Here is a 10,884-nt window from a genome sequence, read left to right as displayed (position 1 = left end):
CCCCTAATATTAGGGGTCAGCTCCAGTACGAGGAGTAAATGAGGGTTGGAAGGGGATCTGTGTTTTTCCTCCAGGGCACAGCTCAGCGTGGCAGAGGAGTTACTGTGAGCCACGCAGACCAGGAGCAGTGACTGACGCTCAAGCACAGGCAGCGACACACAATCGCTTAGGGTCTTAGCTGGGAGAGCAAGAGAAAGCTGGGGAGCCAAAGAGGGCAAGGCAGAGATAAGACGTGGATCCTGGAGCGGCCTGCAAGGGTGGGGCGGGTTTAATTCATGAGGGGGCGGGGCCAGCAGCGAACGCGGCGAGTGGGCGAGGCCAAAAGGGAGGGCGGTGAGGGGAGGGCCCCGGAGGATGGGGAGGGGAGGGGTTGGTTGACCGCAGTGATGGGGCGGGGCCAGAAGTTGGGGCAGGGAGTAGGAGGGGCCAGGAGTAACAGCTGTGAGGAGGGTGGAATGAACTAACTACTGGGCAGCAGAGCAGAGAGAGACGCACAGAGAGTGGGAGGCAGACAGAGACAGAGAGACAGGGGAGAGGGTGGTGCTGCAAGGAACTTGGTGGTTGAGTCAGTGTGGAAAAGAGGGGAGGCTGAGCAGTGACTGAAAGAGGGGTAGCGGGCAGGCATATCAGGTAGAGCTGTGCAAAGCACTGAGTCACCCTGAAAGATGCGGGAAATGTACCCAATTCTGCAACTTGGCAGGGAGAACCTGGAGCACTCAAGACACACACAAGGATGGCGGAAAGGAAGGCAGGGTCACGTCGTGCGGAGACTGCAGGACAAGGCCGAGGGCCCTGGGCTTTGTTCTGGGAGTACTGGGGGGCTGTAGGGGGCTGTGAGCAGGGGACAGACGGATTAAGCTCTGGGTGTAGAAGGACCCTGCTGGAGCCATTAGACAGGAAGGAAGCAGGGAGGCCAGGGAGGAGGCTGAGGCAACGATCTGGGGAAGAGGACAGACCTGAGCTGGGTCTGGGGCCCAAGAGAAAAGGAAGACAGAAGTGATTTGGGAGTGAAGTTTGAAAAACTCGGTGACTCATGGGGTCCAGCTGGTGAGAAGGGGAGTTGTCTAGAGTGAAGTCTGGCAGAAAGGGGGTGTTAAGGGGGTATTGTCAAGAGGGGACTCAAAGCAGATTTGGGGTTCAGGGAAAAGGGCTGTATCTAAGCTGGTGAGAGGAATGAGCACAGGGATGGGATCGAAGATGGAGCCAGGGGATAGAACGAGGTCACCCAGGAAAGTGTAGAGAAAAACATGGTCCAGGACTGAGCTATGGGGAGTGTGCGGATTTGAGGTTCCTGGAAAAGATGATCAGGCCAGAGATGAAGCAGGGCACACGTCCTATCAGAAATTCAGATAAGTTGAGTCGCCAAATGTAATACTGGGTCCATCAGTGGGAGACTGGTGAGAGAGGATGGGTAGTGTCGGACTTCACCCAGGGGCCTAGGGCTGAGGGAGGGGCTCCTCTTCAAGCTCAGCCCTCGCCTCTTTTGAGCTCTGAGACACAGCTGAGTCCTGAGCTGACACCTGGCTCCAAGGCAGCCCCAGAGAGGAAAGAATCTTTCCAACTGTGGAGTTTCTCTGGAAAATGGTGGTGGCCATAGACTGTGGGGTATCTGGAAGGGAAGTTGTGGTGAGGGGCAGGGTGGCCTTTTGCCCTTTGCCTAAAGAGTCACTGGAATGGGAAGGGGTGGGATTTGGGAAACTTTCCTGAGAGCTTGTAGTAAAAGATCCCAGGGCATGGCCCCATCCTGCCTCTACTGCTCTCAGGGCCTCAGCCATCCCACTCACAATCACAGGAGACATGGAGCTGGATGGCTGTTTCTGTGGCCACCTGAGATCCTTGGCAATTCACCTGACACGTAAGTGCTGTGGTCTTGGGGCCTGGGGGTGAGGGTGAGCACCAAGGACTGGAGGGTCCAGCACGCTAAGGGCATCCCCCGTCCAGGAGAAGGTGAGCAGTCTCCTCCCCTCACAGGATTCTGGCAGGCTGCAGGTCAGGCTCGTGGGGCGGCCAGACTCCAGAAGTTTCAGAAATGTGGATGTTGGGTTTCTCTGCCAGGTCTGAGGAGGAGAGAGGGAGGTGTCTTGGCCCTGGGAGTATGGAGACCCAGAGTGTGGCCCTGAGAGTGGTCAGTGCCTCAGGGTCTGAGCTGGCCCCAGGTCCTGTACCTCCTCTGACCACTCTGGCCCATGACCAGGAGCAGGGTGTCCTGTCCCTGCATAAACACTGGGTGCCCTCATCTTAGGGTCCTCTTCTGGGGCCCCTGCCGTACCTGTCACCTGCAAATTCCGCTTCTCATCTTCGAAGCTGTATTGCACACCCCGTCCTCTCTCCACTCAGAAAAAGTAGGTCCTTGTGTCATTCTTCTTAGTGTCTCTGATGCTGAAGGAGAAGTTATTGATCCTGTAGTCAATAGGTGGAATCGGCCCTCAGTCTCTGTCTTCAGTTCTAGGTCTGGGTTGTTTGTGGCCACTGGAGGGTCATAGAATATTCTGTCCCCATACCCAAACCAGAAGACATAATGGGCCATGGTGAAAGCCATCTATTCCAGGGGTAGGAGAATTTGCAGGGCACAAGGACACACAGGCCTGCCTGCACTGTCACTGACTCCAGCACCTGCAGCTCGTACCCTCCATCCTCCAGCAGGCACCCTGAAGGGACATAAAGGCTCAGCTGCAGCTCCATTGCTGCCCCCATACCCTTCCCTCACCCCGGCCCACTCACCATCCCCGCCCCCGCCCCAGCAGGGGCAGCATGTTTAGATCTGCAGGTCCAGGAGCCAGGTCCTGGTCCCTCTGTCAGGGAAAGAAATGCCCCAGTGGGGGGAGGGGCCAAGGAAGCCCCAAACGGAAGCATGTGGGTGAGAGAGATCTGTGGTTTCCACTGAGGGGGAACTTTGGACCCTCAGCCATGGGGGTGGGTGGGACTGATAGATCATCCAGCCCCAACTCCCATGTGGGGACACTGAGGTGCTGAGCTGGTGAGGGGTTTTCCAGGCCTGAATGTGGAAGTCAATACCACACAAATAATGTTGAAATCCAAGAGCCAGAGTGAGATCTCCAAGGGAGTGCAGAAATCAAAGAGAAACCAGGGCTCTTCCTGGTTATGTGTTGGGCTGCTTATCAGATCCACTCTCCCATATACTCAATTTTGGTTTTTATGGACCTTAGGGTCTTGTGGAATGAGCCCTGGTGGTGCAGGGGTCAAGTGCCTAGCTCCTGACCAATAGGTTGGCAGTTCAAAACCACGAGCTGTTTTGTGAGAGAAAGATGTGGCAGTCTGCTTTTGGAAAGATCACAGCATTGGAAACTATTTGGGGCAGTTCTCCTCTGTCCTATAGGATTGCTATGAGTTCAAATTGACTCGATGGAAATGCATTTGGTTTTGTTGGTTTTTAGGGTATTGTGGAATAGGTCCCTGGGTGGCACAAACAGTTTGTGCTCTACCACTAATGGAAAGCTAGGTGGTTCAAACCCATTCAGCAGGACCTGAGAAAAAAGGCCTGGCGATCTGCTTCCACAAAGATGACAGCCAAGAAAAAGCTATGGAAAGGAGTTTTACTCTGTAACATGTGGAGTTGCCATGAGTCAGAATCGACTTGATGGCAGCTAACAACAACAACAACCACAGGATCTTGTGGTACAAAGATGAAATACAGGCTCACCCAAGAGGGCAGGTTGTGGTCTTATGGAAATTCTTCTGCTGCCCTAACAAATTACCGCAAAGTGATTGGTTTAAAACAACATAATTTTATTCTGTCATGGTTCTAGGGGCTGGAAGTCTGAATTCAGAGTTTCACCAAGGCCATGTTCTCTCTGAAAGTGCTAGGGGAGAATTCTTCCTTATCTCTTCCAGCTTACTTATGCTTATCAAAAGACTCCAGCAAAAGAGTAAAAGGAGAACCTGCAGACTAGGAAAAAAATTTTGGCTATGACATATCCGACAAGGGTCTAATCTCTAAAATATATAGAATACTTCAACACCTCAACAACAAAAAGAAATAATCCAATTTAAAAAATGGGTGAATGATATGAACAGACACTTCACCATAGAAGACATTCAGGCAGCTAACAGACACATAAGGAATTGCTCACAGTCACAGCGATTAAAGAAATGCAAATCAAAACTACAATGAGATACGGTCTCATTCCGACATTACTGGCACTAATAAAAAAAAAACAGAAAATAGGAAATGTTGAAGAGGTTGTGGGGAGATTAGAACTCTTATGGACAGCTGGTGGGAATGTAAAATGGTATAACCACTGTGGAAACTGATATGGTGCCTTTTTAAAAATCTAGAAATAGAAATACCATACAATCCAGCAACCTCACTCCTAGGAATATATCCTAGAGAAATAAGAGCCATCACATGAATAGGCATACACACATTCATGTTCATGGAAGCATTATTCATAATAGCAAAAAATCAAAACAACCTAAGTACCCATCAACAGATGAATGGATAAACAAATTATGGTGCACACCAAACCAAAAAACCAAAGCCACTGCTGTCGAGTCGATTCCGACTCATAGCAACCCTATGGGACCGTAGAACTGCCCTATAGAGTTTCCAAGGAACGTCTGGTGGATTCGAACTGCTGACCTTTTGGTTAGCAACCAAGCTCTTAACCACTTCACCTCCATGAATATTATGCAAAGATAAAGAACAATGATGAATTTTTGAAACATCTCACAACATGGATGAACCTGGAGGGTATTACGGTGAGTGAAATAAGTCAATCACAAAAGGACAAATATTACATGAGATCATTATCATAAAAACCCAAGAAAATGTTAACACACAGAAGAAAACAATCTTTGATGGTTACGACGGAAGGGAGAGGTGGGGAGGAGAAATCACTAACTAGATAGTAGACAAGTGTTAACTTTGGTGAGGGGAAAGACAACACACAATATAGGGGAAGTCAGTACAACTTGACCAACGCAAAGTCACAGAAGCTTCCTAGACACATCCAAACACCTTGAGGGACTGAGTTACTGGGGCTGAGGGCTGGGGACCATGATCTCAGGGGACATCTAGGTCAATTGGCATAACATAGTTCATAAAAAAATGTTCTACATCCTAGTTTGGGAGTAGTGTCTGGGGTCTTAAAAGCTTGTGAGTGGCCATCTAAGGCACACCTATGGATCCCATCCTGTCTGGAGCAAAGGAAAATGAAGAAAACCAAAGACACAAGGAGAATATTTGTCCCAAGGACTAATGGACCACATGAACCACAGCCTCTACCAGCCTGATCCTAGACTGCTCGGATAGAGATCACAATAGGTGGCCCCGGACAGAGCAGGAGAAAAATGCAGAACAAAATTAAAACATTCACATACACACAAAAAAAGACCAGACTTACTTGTCTAACAAGACTGGAGGAACCCTCGAGACTATGGTCCCTGGACATCCTGCTAGGTCTGAACTGAAGCCACTCCTAAAGTGCACCCTTGAGCCAAAGATTGGACAGGTCTATAAAACAAACAATAACACAAATGAGAAAGGTTCTTCTTAGTTCAATCAAGTATATGAGACCAAATGGGCAACACCTGCCCAAAAACAATGACAAAAAGGGAGGAAGGGACAGAAAAACTAGAGGAATGGACACGGGAAACCCAGGGTGAAAAGGGAAAGTGGTAGAGTGCTGACAAACTGCGGGCATTGCGGTTGACGTCACAAAACAATTTGTGTATAAATTTTTGAATGAAAAACTAATTTGCTCTGTAAACTTTCACTTAAAGCACAATAAAATAAAATAAAAATTATCATTAGTTTGTTTTAACATTTGCGTGTGTGGGTGTGTGACTACACAGAGGAATATATATATATATATTCCTCTCTTTGAGATGATTTCTGTAGCTCTTCTTATTTTATTGTGGTGAAAATCTGCATAACAAAACCTATGCCATCTCAGCAATTTCTACCTGTGCAATTCAGTGACATTGATTACATTCTTCAAGTTGTGCAACCATTCTCACTATCCTTGTCCAAATCATTCCACCACCATTTTATAGCTCTTCTTGAACGTGGAAATGGTTGCTTCTTTCCCCCACTTCAGCAGTTTGGGTTATTTTACTTCTATTACCTTGAACAGTGTGCCCTTGAGATGGGCCAGCTTGGCCTTTCCCCTGCCCTTGGGGCCTAGCTTTCCTGGCAGAGATTATGGGGAAATTTCCTCTTCTGCCCTTCTGTCCGTACATTGTGGCTTCCAGTTGCGACATCCTTTCCACTCACTCGCCTGTCTTTTTCTCACTCCTAACAGATGGGGCGGTGCATGGGGGTTAGGGGATGAGGCTGTCCCAAGGCAAGATCTGGACTCTCCAGCTCTAGAGATGCCTCTTGTGTTGAGTAGGATGAAGCCAGAGGCGGCCCAGGTGGAGAATGAGGCCGGCACTGCGGGTGTCTCTGTCTCTCCCCCCAGGGAACGAACACAAAGTCTGTGATGCATCAGGACAGCTTGTGTGACTTGATGCACTGTACCTCCTCCTAGGCTTGGGATCCCTGAATCCTACGATTCCCTGCATCTAGGCACATGGTTACTATGCTTCAGTGGCCAAAACAAGCAGGAGAAAAAGGTACAAAATGTAACCCTCATGGTCATCATTGTCTCCTTTCTTTTGGAGAGCCACCTCTTTTGTACTTTCATCTTATTTTCAAAAAATATTTCATGCATCTTGTAGCTTATTTCTACAACTTTTTGAGTCCCTCGTTCCCGCTGTATTTATTAAGCAACACATATTTTTAGAAGAGGAGTCCCTAGGTGATGCACTTAACTACTAGCCGAAATGCTGGCAGTTCAAACCCACCCACAGGCTCCTCAGAAGACAGGCTTGGCGCTCTACTTCCTAAACGTCACAGCCTTGAAAACCGTATGGAGCAATTCTACTATGCACGCATGGGGTCGCCATGAGTCAGAATAAACTCCATGGCAAGTAACAACACCAATATTTTTAGAAGGCTTAAATTTGTGTTTCCAGTGTAGCTAAGTTCTCAGCAAGCAGACTGGTAAAATATTAGTGGCCTCATTAGCAGTTCACAGAATCGATATATTTTTTAGTACACTAAGAGAATTTCACAGTCATTTTAAACACTTGTAAGGTAATTCCTCTGAATTTTAAATTATTCATTTTTATACTTAAAGTTTATTTTAAGCCAGAGGTAGTTATTTTATCTCTTTGGTAGTGTCTTCCCAACTTTTTGATTATGAGTTTATTTTTCATTTCTATTTGGAGATATAGCAAACATCCAAAGGAATGTCTGATCTGTATGTGTTCTGTTTAAGGAATAATTATAAAGTGGACCACCACGGATCCCCACTCATGCTAAGAAAAGGAACATTCCAGGTAGTCCCCAACACCCCCTCTGGGCCATTCTCCAACCCAACACCCTTCCACTGTCCCTTCTGTTCCTTTTTTCTTTTTTTCTTTATAATTTTATCTTTATGGCTGTATCACCAAGAAACAGAGTTTGGTTTTTCCTGTTTTCAAACTTTATATTAATGGAATCATACTGATGTATGATTTTATGTCTTTCACTCAACAGGACAATGTTTCTTTGTTTTTATTGTCATATAGTCAACCATATAGTTCAAAGACAACCCAATTACAGTCATGTGCCAATAATGTCTATTTGGGCAATGTCCCATAAGGTTAAAAAACCCCATTGCTGTCAAGTCGATTCTGACTCACGGCGACCCTGTAGGACAGGGTAGAACTGCCCCAAGGGGTTTCCAAGGAGTGCCCTGTGGTTTTGGAGTGCCTGGTAGTTTCGAACCACCAACTTTTGGTTAGCAGAGGTAGCACTTAGCCACTACACTACCAGGGTTTCCAAGGTTTTAATAGCGTTCAGAAATCCCGGTTGGAGAATGGGACTTACCAGACATTTCTGGGCATAGCTAATGCAACAGCTTCCCTCTTGCAACATGGGTATCTCATGTTGCTTATATACAAAGCGATTGTGCTGCCAGACATGTAATGGTATAAGAAATTATGTTGTCGCTGTTAGGTGCTGAGTCGGTTCCGACTCATAGCGACTCTGTGTACGAAAGAACGAAACACTGCTGGGTCCTGCACCATCCTCACAGTCGTTGCGATGCTTAAGCTTATTGTTGTAACCACTGTGTCAATCCATCTCGTTGACAGTCTTCCTCTTTTTCAACGACCCTCTGCTTTACCAGCATGAAGTCCTTCTCCAGGGACTGATCCTTGATGATAATATGTCCGAAGTATGTGAGTCATAGTTTTGCCATCCTTGCTTCTAAGGAGCATTCTGGTTGTACTTCTTCGAAGACAAATCTGTTCATTCTTCCAGCATTCCATGGTTTATCAATATTCTCCAATACCACAACTCAAAGGCATCAATTCTTCTTCTGTCTTCCTTATTCATTGTCCGGCTTCCACATGCATATGAGACAACTGAAAACACTATGGCTTGGGTCAGGTGCACCTTAGTATTCAAGGTGACAGAGGGTGATAGAGGAAGTTTATTTGCTCCAACAAATAATATGGTGTTTGCACAACATCCAATCACATAACATCCTGTTTCACAGAATGTATCGTGGATGCTAAGTGATGAATGACTGTAATTCATTCTACTATTGACAGACGTTTATTATGTTTCCCATGGGGTTATTAGGAACAATGTTGTTGTAAAGAGCCTTGATTATGTATCCTGGACACTTGAGCAAGAGATTCTCTTCACTGGCATTGCCAGATAGACACAAAATGGGAGACACATATGTGAAACATATGTGTTATTTTTAGTTTTCTAATTGCCACATTAAAAAGTAAAAAAAGAAAAGTGAAGTTAGTTTCAATAGTATATTTAACTCAATGTATACAAATGTTATTATTTCAATACACATGCATTATAAAAAAGGGGCCCTGGTGGCCCAAATGGTTACGCACTAGGCTGCTAACTGAAAGGTCAGTGGTTTGAACCCACCCAGAGGCTCCTTGGAAGAAAGACCAGGCAATCTGCTCCCGTGAAGATTACAGCCTAGAAAATCCTACAGGGACAATTCTGCTCTGTTATCTGGGGTTGCTATGAGTCAGAATAGACTCAACAACAGCAACAATCATAAAAATTGTTAATGAGATAGTATTGTTTGCATTGATTTGTTTTGTAGTAAGTCTTTGAAATGTGGTATGTGCTTTACCCTTATGTATCTTATAGTACATACTCTTATAGCCACATTTCAAGTCATCAAAAGCCACATGGGTGGCTACCATATTGGACAATGCTACTTTTACTCTAGGACATTAAACTAGGAGTGGAATTGCTGGTTTATAGTGTAAACACATCCTCAGTTTATTAGATAGTGTTATTTTCCCCCAAAATGGCTGTACCAACTAATGTTCCAGCAACCAATGTTCCACGCCTTCACCAGCATTTGCTGTTTTTGTCAGATACAGTAATATTTGCTGATTTAGAACAAGTATTTTGTTGCTATTTGTTGCTGTTGGCCATGCCTCATAGTGACCTCATGTGCAACAGAACAAAATGCTGCACCATCCCCATGAGTTGTGATCCACAGAGTTTTCATTGGCTGATTTTTGGAAGTAGATCACCAGGCCTTTCTTCCTAGTCCATCTTAGTCTGGAAGCTCTGCTGAAACCTGTTCAACATGACAGCAACATGTAAGTGTCCTTTGATAGATGGGCGGTGGTTATACTTGAGGTGCATTGGCCAGGAATCAAACCTGGGTCTCCTGCATCGAAGTCGAGAATTCTACCACTGAACAACCAATACCTCATTGGAGTCCTGAGTGGTATAAGCAGTTAATGGACTCAGCTAATAAGCAAAGGATTGCAGGTGTGAGTCCATCCCGAAGCACCTCGGAAGTTCCTTACCTCAAGTTCATGGTGATAACTTTCTACATTATCTTCTGAGAGCACTACTAGCTTTTCTCTCATATTTAAGTCTTCAAGGAGTATTAGTGGCACAGTGGTTAAGTGCTGGGCTGCTAACCGAAAGGTCAGCAGTTTGAATCCACCAACTGCTTCTTGGGAGATAGATGTGGCAGTCTGCTTCTGTAAAGATTACAGCCTTGGAAACCCCATGGGCCAGTTCTTCTCCATCCTGTAGGGTCACTAGAGTCAGAATCAACTCAACAGAAATGGATTTGGTTATTTAAGCCTTCAAACCATCTGCACAGCTTGAGGTTTGCTGGACTTCCCAGGAGATGTCAATTTGTGCTGTACATATGTGCAAAGCCTGGTTTGTGGTCAGAACTGCTTTCATTCTTTAGTGCCTGTTCTGCAAATCTGGGTCTGCGTTTACCCTTTTGGAACCCCACATAATGGGGCGAGATTCTCCCATAAGATGTCCTGTCTTAGATGGGCCTGTGCGTCGTCTTTGTACCACAAGACCATGGTTTCGATTTATGAAAACCAAAATTTGAGTTTGCCATGGTCAGTAAATCCTTTCAAGTCAAAGGTGTTTGAGGGGTCAACTCCCCTCTCTGGGTTCCCACCTTACCCTAGATTTTGTTCTGGAAATTTCTTTCCTGATAGCTCTTCAATAGTTTTTGTCATTGCAGTTGTTCATTATGGCAAAACGATATATAACAAAACATACATGCTCTCAACAATTTCTCCCTGTACAATTCAGTAATGTTCTCCCAAGGTTTTATGAAAATAGAAAATAATTTTTTTCCACAAGGTTAGTATTTTTCAGCAGAAGGGTGGGTCTGACACACAGTCCACCAAATGACCAGAAAGAGCCATGGTTTCTCTTTGCTCTCTGCACTCATTCCCTTGTTGATCTCACTCTGGCTCTTGGGTTTCAACATCATTTGTGTGCTGATGACTTCCACATTCAGGTCTGGAGAGCCCCTTACCAGCTCAGCACCTCAGTGTCCCCACCTGTAACATGGGGGCTGG

The 10,884-nt window shown here is 45.9% G+C and overlaps 1 pseudogene; it reads right to left on the bottom strand.

Moving 5' to 3' along the window:
• Positions 1-371: 371 nt before the first annotated feature.
• Positions 372-5,540, bottom strand: LOC100667191 (sialic acid-binding Ig-like lectin 14; annotated as a pseudogene).
• Positions 5,541-10,884: the final 5,344 nt, after the last annotated feature.

The sequence above is a fragment of the Loxodonta africana genome, chromosome 11 (assembly GCF_030014295.1).
Source record: "Loxodonta africana isolate mLoxAfr1 chromosome 11, mLoxAfr1.hap2, whole genome shotgun sequence".
Taxonomy (NCBI): Eukaryota; Metazoa; Chordata; class Mammalia; order Proboscidea; family Elephantidae; genus Loxodonta; species Loxodonta africana.
Note: the sequence above shows the minus strand (reverse complement) of the source record. Positions and strands in the feature narration are given on the sequence as shown.